The following is a 16203-nucleotide window of genomic DNA, read 5'->3' on the forward strand; positions in this document are numbered from 1 at the left end:
TCTGTGGCATTAATGTAAAGACAAGAAGCATTTTGCTCACACAGACTATCAGGAGCAGCAACCTGGGATTTTCGCATCTTCGGAACTTGGAGAAGACACCACATTTACAGCAAAACCATTCCTTTTCAACCCGCTCCAGCCTGCAACTCTAATCCTTGTCCAAAATATTATTCCTTTTTTGCAGACAAGAGAAGGCAGAGGTTCACTAATAGTTCTCAGACTGGGACCTTATTAAAATTCAGATTCCTGGTTTCCATAGCAGATTCACTGAATCAGAATATCAGGGGGTGGTGCAGGGAATCAGTGTTTTACTGAAGCTTCTCAGACAAGTCTGAAGACCAGCTGGATTTGAACCCACTCTTTGTCTGGCACATTTTCCTCTTCTCTAGAGGCCAAGAGGTGGAACTGGCAAACTGAGCAGTGCTTCAGAGGAGCCCTGTGGTCTGTGTTCTCTGCCCAGATCCCTGTGGCTGGGTGGATACATACTATAGATTGTATCTCTGTCTCTCTCTCCCCCACTCGCCCCCTTTCCTCCTCTTTCCCTTTCCCAGTAGGTATGTCTTGAGTGGGCTGGTTCCAAGAATTAGATTGAGTGTGATAGGAAGGAGAGGGGATAAGAGATTGTATTTAGCCTTGAGTCTAAGCTTTGTGTTCTAGCTTTTATTGTTTTGTTCTGCTTTGGGGGTCATTGGACTTTGGCTTAACTAATAATAAAGAGCACACTGGTTCCTGCTCTGCTGTATTCAGTGTGAATGTACTGGGGCTTCATACATTTTAGGAGACTGTCAGGGCAAATTTCAGGCATTCCTAGCTCTCTGGACATCACACCGTTTAATATTATCAGAAACTTGCCTCTAACCCCAACATACATCAGCTCAGTAATTTTTCCCAAAGCAAAAATCTTAAGACCAAGAGCAAAACTGGAAGGTTTTTCTTCCTTGTGGTGCAATAATTGGAGCCTAGACTGATGAAGAAACTTTTAATTTTTATTTTTTTTTAGCACAGGCTGCGGTGATTACTAAGTTAAGAGAAAAGCCACAAGAAGTGCTTGGTACACTGAAACGTCTCATGGTTAAGTGTTTCTAGATGTAATTGTGAGATCAACAGGACCATGGTGTTCACCAGAAGAACTGCTCAGAAATTGGTTTGTTCTGGGCAGTGGAGGCTGAATGCTGAGTGGAGTTGAGCAAGCTACATGACACGCAGTGCAGTTGGGGGACCACCGCTGCTGGGACAGACTTCCTCTGTCCTGGCCCTGCCCCTTACTTGTTTTGGATTCTTGGGTGTTCCTTTAAAATGATCAGCTTTAATGGCCCTGGCAAGTGTCTGTCCACTTTTCTGACCTCAGCATCAGGTCTGAAGCCACAATGTCAGCATTTGTCTCTGAAAATAGCCTCAGGAGGTTTCTCTGTAAGCACAGAACACAGTGTTGCTCCATAGAAGTGCAGGCAGCCACCTCTGGCTATAAGCACTTAGATTTGTTTTTCCCAGAAGCTTGTTTGTGGGTGACTCTCCCTTGTTAGAATCAATGGCCCACATCTGCAGAGTAGCTGACTAGACTGTCGGGGCAGCCTGAGTCTGCTGACAGGGCAAGGTTACCTGCTCAGCCCACATGGGGTGAGCCACTTGGCCTCCTCACAGCGTCTCCCAGTGTATTTACCTGTTTACACTCTTACCAATTCAACAAATATATAACAGAGTGTCTGTTGGGGTTCTAAATACTGGGCTAAAAGATGGGAATATAAAGAAGGAAAAGACACAGTCACAACCTTTCAGGCTGCTCATGCTGTGGTGGGAGAAACAAATATAACCTTGAGCTCTAAATGCTCTGGGAAAGAGATAAACATTGCGGGCTGCCAAAACTTGGATGTGGGTGTGCAATGATGCCTGGCTGGCAAGGACGGGGTGAGCAGTGGGGGCCTGGGATAGGACAGGGGGTGATAACTGCTAATCAGAAAGTGACCTTAGGAACTGACCTAGATGCTGGCCACAAATTGGTGGAGAAAGGTGTTCCAGGCCTGTGCAAAAGTATGGCCCCTTTGGGAAGTTGAAGGTTTAGCAGGAGACAGAGCAAGAATCGGGTAGGATGGAAGAGAGAGAGCCCTGGGGAGGTAAGCAGGGATTGGATCATGTCATTTATGGAGGCAATTGGAGGAAGAGTCTTTTGGTGGACTTTAAGCTCAACTTGTTAGAAAGAACGTTCTCACTGCAGTGTGGAGAATGAATTAGATGGGGGTGAGCCTGGAGGCAGGACCCCATTCAGGATATAGTAGTGGGAACCCAGGAGGAGAGTGACAATAACTTTTAAGGAAGTAATAGAGTAAGTGGATAATTAACTGAACAAGGCAGCTTTGATGTGTTCACACTAAACAGAGCTCTGGAAGAAGGTCCTCAGGTTCTGCAGACCACCTGCCTTCTGCCCAAGGGCAAGTGCAACAGACATCCAAATCTTCCCTTCACAAGTCAGCTAAAAGCATCCTAGTACTAGAGGAATGTTCTGACATCATTTGTCTTATTATTCTGTGGATCCACTTATATCAGAAGATCCAATTTCATGGCAGATTAGGTTGGTCACAGACTGGCAGTTGCCAGCCCGGCCCCTCTCTGTGGCTCTTGCTTCAACATGGCAAGGGAGGGCTGGGTCCTGATGACACTTCCTACTGATTTCCCTGATGCCATTCTGGTCACACCTGCATTCATTCTCCACACTTTAGCCAGAGTGACCTTTTTATAATGTGAATGTGATCTGATTTCATCTTATGTCTTACTTGCCAAAAACCCTTCTTTATTGCAATTAGAATAAAATCCATAATCCCTACCATGGCCTACAAAGCTCTGTACACTCCATCTTTGTCCTGCACTCCTTCCCACTTTCACTCTTCTTCAGCCTCATTGGCTTTCTTTTTTTTTTTTTTTTTTTGAAGTCCTTGTCCTTTATTGGGCAAGGGGTGAGAGAAGTGGACAGACCGGTTGGACATAGTAGATGGGTGTGTGAGGACAAAATGCTACCAGAAAGCCAGCCAATCCACACTCCCCTGAAATGGATGCTAATGCCCTTCAAACCCTGGGCATTGGTTTCATACACAGCCTCTTCCAGAGATAAAAGAAGGGGTTCTTGTACAGCTTCTTGTTACCCCCAACCATGGAGGCAAGTTCTGAGTTCCGGTTTTACTAGGACACTAACTCTAGTCATAAAGATCTCTGGAGTGATCACACATGGTAGAGTGGCAGGGTGAATATTTCAAAAGGATGAGTAGAACAGGAGTCTTGCCCAAGCCCTGTTATGTCAGTGTCTGTGTGTGGCCTCCCAGCCTAACCAGAAATTGACAGAGAGGCACGTATATGTTGAAAAGAGAGATATATATATATATATTTAGAATTAGGCAGCTGGACTCAGTTTAGATGATCCCAATTTTGTTGGCAACATCCAAAGCGTCGTAATCAGGAGCTAGTCGAACATATGCCTTTTTCTCTCCATCAGGCCGAATCAGGGTGTTGACCTTGGCCACATCAATGTCATAGAGCTTCTTCACAGCCTGTTTAATCTGGTGCTTGTTGGCTTTAACATCCACAATGAACACAAGTGTGTTGTTGTCTTCTATCTTCTTCATGGCAGACTCAGTGGTCAGCGGAAACTTGATGATAGCATAGTGGTCAAGCTTGTTTCTCCTGGGGACCCTCTTCCGAGGATATTTGGGCTGCCTCCGGAGTCGCAGTGTCTTGAGCCGCCGGAAGGTGGGTGACGTGCGGATCTTCTTTTTTTTGTGGCTGTGGACACCTTTCAACACTGCTTTCTTGGCCTTTAAAGCCTTTGCTTTGGCTTCGGCTTTAGGAGGGGCAGGAGCTTCCTTCTTCGCTTTCGGCGCCATCTTGTGAAAAAAACGGCTTTCTTTTAACAGATGGAAAAGACCAAACGTACTCCTCCCTCAGGCTGTAGTAATTACTCCTCCCTAGGCCTGGAATGCTCTTCTTTGTGGATTCACTCTCATTATTCAAGTCTTGCCTCACATGTCTCAGTTAAAGAGACGCCTGTCCTGACCACCGTAGTTGAGACCAGGGTCTGGGATCGGTGGAGGAAGTGGCAAGTGATAATCAGGAAAGACTTCCTACTATAGGTGCTGTCCTAGAAGTCAGTTCTTTACACTGTCCCTATTCCATTACTCTGTTTATTTATTTACTCAGTTTTTGGTCAATTCCCATTGCCTCATCCCCTTGAATGTAAGTTCCATGAGAGTCTAATCATCTGGCTCTTACCTTATTCATCACTGAGCACTTAGAACAGTGTCTAACCTAAAGTAGGTGCTCAATCAGTGTTCGTTAAATGTATGATGCCATGTGAGCACTATATCCTATTCCTCCCCTATGGTTACGAAAAGGAAAATTAAAATTAGATTTTCTGAAAACATTTGGGACAACACAATTTAAAATAGGCCAGAGCAGCTTCTGTATATAATAATATGTAAGGTCCTGCTGTAACATTCACGATGTCACCTTCGACCTGTGGTGTTACTGGAAGGCAGGCCTCGAGTGCCAGATGTCCAGGTTTTTGGCGTTTTTGAACAAAGAATTGGGCAAGACACACAAACAAAGTAACACAGGAATGAAACACAGGAATGAAGCAGAGAAGGCAGGGATTTATTAAAGCAAGAAAGCACTCCACAAGGTGAGAGTGCACCTGGGCAAGCAGCTCAAGGGCTTGGTTACAAAATTTCCTGGGTGTTAAGTACTCCTTTTGAGATCTCTATCAGCTACCCCTTATCTGAATGAAGGTTTTGGTCTGTGGCTAAAGGCTGGGGTGAATTGAATGCAGATGAAGGGATGACTGGTGCTTAGGGTGGCCAATCTAGGACACTTTCCCTTTCCATCTGAGATGTGGTGGATGGGGGAGGGTTGTAGGGTGAGCAGGCTTTGAACCTTTGTTACTAGGCATGGGGAGATGGGTTTTTTTATTTTGGTTTAATTTTAGGAAGTTGATGTTAATTGACCTTAGGGTACCTGCCTTCATACTCAGGTGTTTTCCTTTTGATCCAGCTTTGAGAAATCAGCATGAATTGGTCTTACACTCCCTGCCTCTAGACCCTATTCTCCTGCCTCAATAGTAGGTTGTATTATTGCTTGGCAAGCTTCACTGCCTCCCTGTAGGGGACCACATGTCCCTGTCCTATTGAATAGTACAAACAATTCTATGGAAATCAATTCAGTAACTTAGATGACGTGGACTAATTTCTTGAAAATCACCACATCCCCAAAGTTGTGGAAGATAAAATGAAAAGATAACCTGAATAGTATGAAACTATTTTTAAAAATAGAATTTGTGCGTAAAATCTCTAGAAAAAGAATTTCCAGGCCTAGGTAGCTTCACTCTGAATTCTACCAAGAATTTAAAGAATAAATATCATCAATTTTATACACTCTTTTCCAGGAAACAGAACAAGAGGGAACATTGCACAACTCATTCATCGCAGCAGCATTAGTTTGATAAAAACAAACAAACAAAAGAAACAAAACAAACAAACAAACAAACCAACAAGACCAGCCTGGCCAACATGGTGAAACACTGTCTCTACTAAAAATACAAAAAATTAGCTGGGCATAGTGACAGGTGCCTGTGATCCCAGCTATTCGGGAGGCTGAGGCAGGAGAATCTCTTGAACCCTGGAGACAGAGGTTGCAGTGAGCCAAGATCGTGCCACTGCACTCCAGCCCCAGTGACAGAGTGAGACTGTCAAAAAACAAAAAACAAACAAAAAACCACAAAAAACAAAGAAACCAAACCAAACCAAAACAAAACCCCACAAAACCAAACAACACCAAATAAAGGGAGAGGAAGGCTTGGAAGAAAGTTTTGAAAAAGTCTGTTTTGTTTGTCTTTCATATTGCCATGGAGTAATCACTGTCTACCCTTCACATGTCTGTGGCCTTTTTCTAATACCTGCACTACCAGGCGGAGGAGCTGATAACCCCAAAGGAACATGAGCTCACAGAATATCCATTCACTGAAGAATAAGACTACTGTGAAAGAAAGACCACAACCATTATGAGATTGATCATCTGGTATAGAATTATTAGAACAGAATTTAAATTAAGCACAATAACTTTATTTAAGGAGGTAAGTAAATTGACAATATGAAACAGGATTTTTTAAAAATCGAATAAATAAAAATTAATATATTAACAGTTTAAAGTAAGAATACAGCAGATAGGGTGAATAAGGGATTTGAATAAACTAAAAAGTAAGCAAGTGAATTGGAAGTTCTGGTTAAGGAACTCTTTGAGAACATAAAAAGTAAGAATAAAGAGAAAGAAAACGTTAAAAAAGCTAAGGCAGGGCGGAGCAAGATGGCCAAATAGGAACAGCTCCAGTCTCCAACTCCCAGCACGAGCGACACAGAAGACCGGTGATTTCTGCATTTTCAACTGAGGTACTGGGGTCATCTCACTAGGGAGTGCCGGACAATCGGTGCTGGTCAGCTGCTGCAGCCCGACCAGTGAGAGCTGAAGCAGGGCGAGGCATCGCCTCACCTGGGAAGCGCAAGGGGGAAGGGAATCCCTTTTCCTAGCCAGGGGAACTGAGACACACAACACCTGGAAAATCGGGTAATTCCCACCCCAATACTACGCTTTAAGCAAACGGGCACACCAGGAGATTATACCCACACCTGGCCGGGAGGGTCCAACGGCCATGGAGCCTCCCTCATTGCTAGCACAGCAGTCTGTGATCTAAATGAAATGGCAGCAGCGAGGCTGGGGGAGGGGTGCCCGCCATTGCTGAGGCTTAAGTAGGTAAACAAAGCCGCTGGGAAGCTCGAACTGGGTGGAGCTCACAGCAGCTCAAGGAAACCTGCCTGTTTCTGTAGACTCTACGTCTGGGGACAGGGCACAGCTAAACAACAAAAGGGGAAGCAGCAGAGGCCTGTGCAGACGCGAACGACTCTGTCTGACAGCTTTGAAGAGAGCAGTGGATCTCCCAACATGGAGGTTGAGATCTGAGAACGGACAGACTGCCTGCTCAAGTGGGTCCCTGACCCCTGAGTAGCCTAACTGGGAGACATCCCCCACTAGGGGCAGTCTGACACCCCACACCTCACAGGGTGGAGTACACCCCTGAGAGGAAGCTTCCAAAGTAAGAATCAGACAGGTACACTCACTGTTCAGCAATATTCTATCTTCTGCAACCTCTGCTGCTGATACCCAGGCAAACAGGGTCTGGAGTGGACCTCAAGCAATCTCCAACAGACCTACAGCTGAGGGTCCTGACTATTAGAAGGAAAACTATCAAACAGGAAGAACACCTATACCAAAACCCCATCAGTACATCACCATCATCAAAGACCAGAGGCAGATAAAACCACGAAGATGGGGAAGAAGCAGGGCAGAAAAGCTGGAAATTCAAGAAATAAGAGCGCCTCTCCCCCTGCAAAGGAGCGCAGCTCATCGCCAGCAACGGATCAAAGCTGGTCAGAGAATGACTTTGACAAAATGAGAGAAGAAGGCTTCAGTCCATCAAACTTCTCAGAGCTAAAGGAGGAATTACGTACCCAGCGCAAAGAAACTAAAAATCTTGAAAAAAGAGTGGAAGAATTGATAGCTAGACTAATTAATGCAGAGAAGGTCATAAATGAAATGACAGAGATGAAAACCATGACACGAGAAATACGTGACAAATGCACAAGCTTCAGTAACCGACTCGATCAACTGGAAGAAAGAGTATCAGCAATTGAGGATCAAATGAATGAAATGAAGCGAGAAGAGAAACCAAAAGAAAAAAGAAGAAAAAGAAATGAACAAAGCCTGCAAGAAGTATGGGATTATGTAAAAAGACCAAATCTACGTCTGATTGGGGTGCCTGAAAGTGAGGGGGAAAATGGAACCAAGTTGGAAAACACTCTTCAGGATATCATCCAGGAGAACTTCCCCAACCTAGTAGGGCAGGCCAACATTCAAATTCAGGAAATACAGAGAACACCACAAAGATACTCCTCGAGAAGAGCAGCTCCAAGACACATAATTGCCAGATTCACCAAAGTTGAAATGAAGGAAAAAATCTTAAGGGCAGCCAGAGAGAAAGGTCGGGTTACCCACAAAGGGAAGCCCATCAGACTAACAGCAGACCTCTCGGCAGAAACTCTACAAGCCAGAAGAGAGTGGGGGCCAATATTCAACATTCTTAAAGAAAAGAATTTTCAACCCAGAATTTCATATCCAGCCAAACTAAGTTTCATAAGTGAAGGAGAAATAAAATCCTTTACAGATAAGCAAATGCTTAGAGATTTTGTCACCACCAGGCCTGCCTTACAAGAGACCCTGAAGGAAGCCCTAAACATGGAAAGGAACAACCGGTACCAGCCATTGCAAAAACATGCCAAAATGTAAAGACCATCGAGGCTAGGAAGAAACTGCATCAACTAATGAGCAAAACCAGTTAATATCATAATGGCAGGATCAAGTTCACACATAACAATATTAACCTTAAATGTTGATGGACTAAATGCTCCAATTAAAAGACACAGACTGGCAAACTGGATAAAGAGTCAAGACCCATCAGTCTGCTGTATTCAGGAGACCCATCTCACATGCAGAGAAATACATAGGCTCAAAATAAAGGGATGGAGGAAGATCTACCAAGCAAATGGAGAACAAAAAAAAAAAAAAAAAACAGGGGTTGCAATCCTAATCTCTGATAAAACAGACTTTAAACCATCAAAGATCAAAAGAGACAAAGAAGGCCATTACATAATGGTAAAGGGATCAATTCAACAGGAAGAGCTAACTATCCTAAATATATATGCACCCAATACAGGAGCACCCAGATTCATAAAGCAAGTCCTTAGAGACTTACAAAGAGACTTAGACTCCCATACAATAATAATGGGAGACTTCAACACTCCACTGTCAACATTAGACAGATCAACGAGACAGAAAGTTAACAAGGATATCCAGGAATTGAACTCATCTCTGCACCAAGCGGACCTAATAGACATCTATAGAACTCTCCACCCCAAATCAACAGAATATACATTCTTCTCAGCACCACATCGCACTTATTCCAAAATTGACCACATAATTGGAAGTAAAGCACTCCTTAGCAAATGTAAAAGAACAGAAATTATAACAAACTGTCTCTCAGACCACAGTGCAATCAAACTAGAACTCAGGACTAAGAAACTCAATCAAAACCGCTCAACTACATGGAAACTGAACAACCTGCTCCTGAATGACTACTGGGTACATAACGAAATGAAGGCAGAAATAAAGATGTTCTTTGAAACCAATGAGAACAAAGATACAACGTACCAGAATCTCTGGGACACATTTAAAGCAGTGTGTAGAGGGAAATGTATAGCACTAAATGCCCACAAGAGAAAGCTGGAAAGATCTAAAATTGACACTCTAACATCACAATTAAAAGAACTGGAGAAGCAAGAGCAAACACATTCAAAAGCTAGCAGAAGGCAAGAAATAACTAAGATCAGAGCAGAACTGAAGGAGATAGAGACAGGAGATAGAGACACAAAAAACCCTCCAAAAAATCAATGAATCCAGGAGTTGGTTTTTTGAAAAGATCAACAAAATTGACAGACCACTAGCAAGACTAATAAAGAAGAAAAGAGAGAAGAATCAAATAGACACAATAAAAAATGATAAAGGGGATATCACCATGGACCCCACAGAAATACAAACTACCATCAGAGAATACTATAAATACCTCTACGCAAATCAACTAGAAAATCTAGAAGAAATGGATAATTTCCTGGACACTTACACTCTTCCAAGACTAAACCAGGAAGAAGTTGAATCCCTGAATAGACCAATAGCAGGCTCTGAAATTGAGGCAATAATGAATAGCCTACCAACCAAAAAAAGTCCAGGACCTGATGGATTCACAGCTGAATTCTACCAGAGGTACAAGGAGGAGCTGGTACCATTCCTTCTGAAACTATTCCAATCAATAGAAAAAGAGGGAATCCTCCCTAACTCATTTTATGAGGCCAACATCATCCTGATACCAAAGCCTGGCAGAGACACAACAAAAAAAGAAAATTTTAGACCAATATCCCTGATGAACATCGATGCAAAAATCCTCAATAAAATACTGGCAAACCGGATTCAGCAGCACATCAAAAAGCTTATCCACCATGATCAAGTGGGCTTCATCCCTGGGATGCAAGGCTGGTTCAACATTTGCAAATCAATAAACGTAATCCAGCATATAAACAGAACCAAAGACAAGAACCACATGATTATCTCAATAGATGCAGAAAAGGCTTTTGACAAAATTCAACAGCCCTTCATGCTAAAAACGCTCAATAAATTTGGTATTGATGGAACGTACCTCAAAATAATAAGAGCTATTTATGACAAACCCACAGCCAATATCATACTGAATGGGCAAAAACTGGAAAAATTCCCTTTGAAAACTGGCACAAGACAGGGATGCCCTCTCTCACCACTCCTATTCAACATAGTGTTGGAAGTTCTGGCTAGGGCAATCAGGCAAGAGAAAGAAATCAAGGGTATCCAGTTAGGAAAAGAAGAAGTCAAATTGTCCCTGTTTGCAGATGACATGATTGTATATTTAGAAAACCCCATTGTCTCAGCCCAAAATCTCCTTAAGCTGATAAGCAACTTCAGCAAAGTCTTAGGATACAAAATTAATGTGCAAAAATCACAAGCATTCTTATACACCAGTAACAGACAAACAGAGAGCCAAATCATGAATGAACTTCCATTCACAATTGCTTCAAAGAGAATAAAATACCTAGGAATCCAGCTTACAAGGGATGTAAAGGACCTCTTCAAGGAGAACTACAAACGACTGCTCAGTGAAATCAAAGAGGACACTAACAAATGGAAGAACATACCATACTCATGGATAGGAAGAATCAATATCGTGAAAATGGCCATACTGCCCAAGGTTATTTATAGATTCAATGCCATGTCCATCAAGCTACCAATGAGTTTCTTCACAGAATTGGAAAAAACTGCTTTAAAGTTCATATGGAATCAAAAAAGAGCCTGTATTGCCAAGACAATCCTAAGTCATAAGAACAAAGCTGGAGGCATCATGCTACCTGACTTCAAACTATACTACAAGGCCACAGTAACCAAAACAGCATGGTACTGGTACCAAAACAGAGATATAGACCAATGGAACAGATCAGAGTCCTCAGAAATAATACCACACATCTACAGCCATCTGATCTTTGACAAACCTGAGAGAAACAAGAAATGGGGAAAGGACTCCCTATTTAATAAATGGTGCTGGGAAAATTGGCTAGCCATAAGTAGAAAGCTGAAACTGGATGCTTTCTTTACTCCTTATATGAAAATTAATTCAAGATGGATTAGAGACTTAAATGTTAGACCTACTACCATAAAAACCCTAGAAGAAAACCTAGGTAGTACCATTCAGAACATAGGCATGGGCAAGGACTTCATGTCTAAAACACCAAAAGCAACGGCAGCAAAAGCAAAAATTGACAAATGGGATCTAATTAAACTAAAGAGCTTCTGCACAGCAAAAGAAACTACCATCAGAGTGAACAGGCAACCTACAGAATGGGAGAAAATTTTTGCAATCTACTCATCTGACAAAGGGCTAATATCCAGAATCTACAAAGAACTCAAACAAATTTACAAGAAAAAAAGAAACAACCCCGTCAAAAAGTGGGCAAAGGATATGAACAGACATTTCTCAAAAGAAGACATTCATACAGCCAACAGACACATGAAAAAATGCTCATCATCACTGGCCATCAGAGAGATGCAAATCAAAACCACAATGAGATACCATCTCACACCAGTTAGAATGGCAATCATTAAAAAGTCAGGAAACAACAGGTGCTGGAGAGGATGTGGAGAAATAGGAACACTTTTACACTGTTGGTGGGATTGTAAACTAGTTCAACCATTATGGAAAACAGTATGGCGATTCCTCAAGGATCTAGAACTAGATGTACCATATGACCCAGCCATCCCACTACTGGGTATATACCCAAAGGATTATAAATCATGCTGCTATAAAGACACATGCACACACATGTTTATTGCGGCACTATTCACAATAGCAAAGACTTGGAATCAACCCAAATGTCCATCTATGACAGACTGGATTAAGAAAATGTGGCACATATACACCATGGAATATTATGCAGCCATAAAAAAGGATGAGTTTGCATCCTTTGTAGGGACATGGATGCAGCTGGAAACCATCATTCTTAGCAAACTATCACAAGAACAGAAAACCAAAGACCGCATGTTCTCACTCATAGGTGGGAACTGAACAATGACATCACTTGGACTCAGGAAGGGGAACATCACACATCGGGGCCTATCATGGGGAGGGGGGAGGGGGAGGGGGAGGGATTGCATTGGGAGTTATACCTGATATAAATGACGAATTGATGGGTGCTGACGAGTTGATGGGTGCAGCACACCAACATGGCACAAGTATACATATGTAACAAACCTGCACGTTATGCACATATACCCTAGAACTTAAAGTATAATTAAAAAAAAAAAAAAAAAAGCTAAGGCATTTGGAGGATAGACTATGTATTTCAACATCTAGCTAATAGAACTCCTAAAAAGAAAAGTAAAAAAGGAGAAAGTGCTTAAATAAATAATGAAGATAAATGTCTTAGAATTAAAGATGAAATAGATCAGATTTAAAGAGTGTATAGACTGTGAAACTGGAGATAAAAAGATAAATGAACTTCAAGACATATAATGAAGTGTAAGAGTTGCAAAAAGAAAGAAACACTGTTTTTAAAGCTTCTACAAAGAAAAAGTAGACCACCTACAGAAGAACAAGAAGCGGTTAACATTCGACTTCTCAATGGCAACACTGCATTTGAGAAAACAATGGAAAAAATTTTTAAATATGATGGGAGCAAATATTTTTAGGTAGTATTTTATATCTGATCAAATTACAATTTAAATGTATGAAAAAAATACAAAAGTTCCTCGGGCATATGAAATTGGAGAAGGTTTGCCTTACAAAATCCATTATTGAAAATTTAGAGAACAGAAATAAGAGTGATAAGTTCTAGAGATGTGAAAAGTAAGAATGATTAACTACTTGGAAAAACTTTATTTATATTGTCTTAAATAAAAGGCTATAATTAACAGAAAGAAAAGAGAAAGCCTATCCATTAGAATCCAGAGCCAAAACCTAGACAGGGCTTGTTTGTGGGGAGGTGAAGCAGGTAGGGAGGAAAGAGTCCAGAGGGATTTGAGAGGGTGCTCAAGTACTTGGATTGTTACATGAAGATACCATATTGACACATTTAAGAAAGGAGGAGGGATAAACAAACATAACTATGCATCTGAAATCTAAAGTCTTGTTCTTTGAAAACATTAATAAAAGAAATATATCACTGGGAAGACTGATTGAGAAGACAGAATATGAAAAAAATGAAAAAGGAAAAATAGCTACAGATGCGGTAGAGATAAAAAAAAAAAACAATGAAAAGTCTTATGAAGAATTTTATGCTACTAAATTCTGGAACTCAGATGAAATGAATACATTTCCAAAAATTTATAAAGGGTCAAAACTGGTAAAAGAAGAAAGAAAGAGCATGGATGGATAATTAATTTTAAAAACTTAGACGTGGTAGTCAAATGTTTCCCATTCCAAAAACAAAGAAACAGAAAGACACAAAGAAAACAACAACAACGTGCCCAGGTGGTTTTAGTGATGAGTTCTGTCCTGAACAAGTTATTCCACAAAAGAAAAAAAAAAAAAAAAAGAAAAAAGAAAAAAGAGTGAAAGATGAAGCTGTCTAACTTTTGTTTTGTTTCTTTTTAAAGTGAGATTAGTGAACATGGATTTCAAAACCCAATAAAGAGGTATACACAAGAAAAAAAATATATAGGCCAGTTTCATTTATGACTGTAGATGTGAAAAGTCTAAACGGATAGTAGCTAACCATATATAACCGTGCATTAACAAATCATATTCAGGTGAGATTTCTCTAAGGATTGTAATTAATTTATCAAGAAAGAATCTATTAATATAACTCACTTCATTAGTATACTAACTGATAAAAGTCATATAACAAATTAAACAGGTATTATAAAAACCATTTGATAAAGTTTAACAACAAAGCTTATTACAAAAACTCTTAACTTAGAAGAAAATTCTATACCTTGATAAATGTTTTAAAACTCAAATCTAAACAAACACTATTTGTGTTTACTTAAGGTTAACCAGTTATATATTTTCTTTATTTTAGAAAAAATTAAATAGGTTTTTTGTTTGTTTGTTTTATTTTTTGTTGTTGTTTTATTTTATTTTATTTTATTTTGTTTTATTTGAGACAGGGTCTTGCTCTGTTGCTCAGGCTGGAGTGCAGTGATGCCATCTTGGCTCACAGCAGCCTCCACCTCCCAGGGTCAAGCGATTCTCTTGTCTCAGCCTCCTGAGTAGCTGGAATTACAGGTGTGCACCACCATGCCCAGCTAACTTATGTATCTTTAGTAGAGACAGGCTTCGTTATGTTGCCCAGGCTATTCTCGACCACCTGACCTCAAGTGATCTGTCTGCTTCCAAAGTGCTGGGATTATAGGTGTGAGTCACTACGCCTGGCCTAAATAGGCTTTTTATTTTTAATTTAATTTTAATTTTTATCAAAAGGAAGTTTAAAAAGGAAGATTTAGCAAAGATTATGCAATATGATAATGCTTTAGTTACATTCCTTTTGAGAATGCAACTAAAGTCAAAGTACCTAATATTGCTGTCACTATTTAATGTAGTTCAGGAGGTCCTAGGTAATGTGATAAGAAAAGAAAAATAAGAGGTATAAGAATTAGAAGTACAGAAATAAAATTGCCATTATTTGTAGATGACATAAAACATTTACCTAAAAATATTAACAGAAACAATAGACTCTTAGAATCAATAAGAGAGTTCAGCAGGATTGCTAGATACTGGATTGCTAGATACTGGATTGATATAAAAAAGTAATGGTATTTTTCTACATTGGTAATAACCAATTAGAAAATATATATTTTTAAATTAGACAAAAATTATCAGCAATAAAAAATAAAACATTCAGAAATTAACCAAGAACATATAGAATGTTTGTTATGAATATAAAGGAAAAACTTACAACTCTATTAAAAATAAGGATGATTTGAACAAATGAAAATGCATTATAGGCCTTGAGAAGGGATGACTGTAATATTACAAAGATATCAGTTCTCCCCAAATTAATTTATAAATTCATTGTAATTTCAATCTAAATTCAAGTTAAAAATTTTGAGGGGGAGACTTGATAAACTTGATAAACTAAACTTGTTAAACTATGATGCCTTTGGAAAAATAAAGGTCACCAATTAGGTGAGTCAACCTCGAAAAAGAAAACTAAGGAAACTTGTTTTACCATATATTAATATATTAAGCTATAGTTATAAAAACACAATGTGGTATTTGCAAAAGAATGGAAAAATAGACCTGAGAGTAGAATAGGGAGTTCAGATGTCAAAGAGAGATCCATGTACATATGGGAACTTAATATACAGTGAAGCACCGCAAACCAATACAGAACAGATGGATTATTCAATAAATGATGTTAGGAGAACTGGTTCACTATAGAAAGAAAAAGGAAACTGTATCCTCAACTAATACCAGTATAAAATAGACTAAATATAAAGAAATAAATCTAGAAAGTTAATAGCAGAACATATTGAAGAAAACCTTTTGGCTGACATGCAGAGAAAGACTTCTTAAGAAAGGTTTCAAAAGCTCAAATAATAATAGCTAATATTTAGTACAGGAACCTGAAAGAAAATTGACAAACTATATGAGCAGGCAATTTAGAGGAAAATAACACTCAAAAGACTAATAAACATATGAAGAGATGTTTAAACTCAAACTAATTATTAAAGACATTCAACTAAAAAATGAGATATCAATTATCTCTATGAGATTATCAAAAATGACAAAGCTGGGCCATGTCAAGGCATTTGGAATGATACATGTCATTAGGAAATAGGAGCTTTTGTGCACTGTTGGAGGGGGTGTAGACTAGTACAGCCATGTGGGAGAGCAGTACGTATTTAAACTATGTAAACATCCCCTATGACCCAGCAATTCCTCTTCTGGGCATATATTCCAGAAGGCATTGCCTTAGTGATTCATAAGTGGACATGTACAAAGTATTTACTGCAGCACCATTTGTGGTGGTGGAAGGTTGGAGA

General features: G+C 40.0%; 1 protein-coding gene and 1 pseudogene across 3 annotated transcripts in view; both read right to left on the reverse strand.

Annotated features, from left to right (window-relative positions):
* TNR (tenascin R) overlaps nt 1-16203 on the reverse strand; it is a 419993-nt gene that overhangs the window by 17385 nt on the left and 386405 nt on the right. The gene's annotated exons all lie outside the window — the stretch shown is intronic.
* On the reverse strand, nt 3340-3876 carry LOC115899213 (annotated as a pseudogene). The gene has a single exon (XR_004058923.1). The product of XR_004058923.1 is annotated as a 60S ribosomal protein L23a pseudogene (transcript).

The sequence above is a fragment of the Rhinopithecus roxellana genome, chromosome 8 (assembly GCF_007565055.1).
Source record: "Rhinopithecus roxellana isolate Shanxi Qingling chromosome 8, ASM756505v1, whole genome shotgun sequence".
Taxonomy (NCBI): Eukaryota; Metazoa; Chordata; class Mammalia; order Primates; family Cercopithecidae; genus Rhinopithecus; species Rhinopithecus roxellana.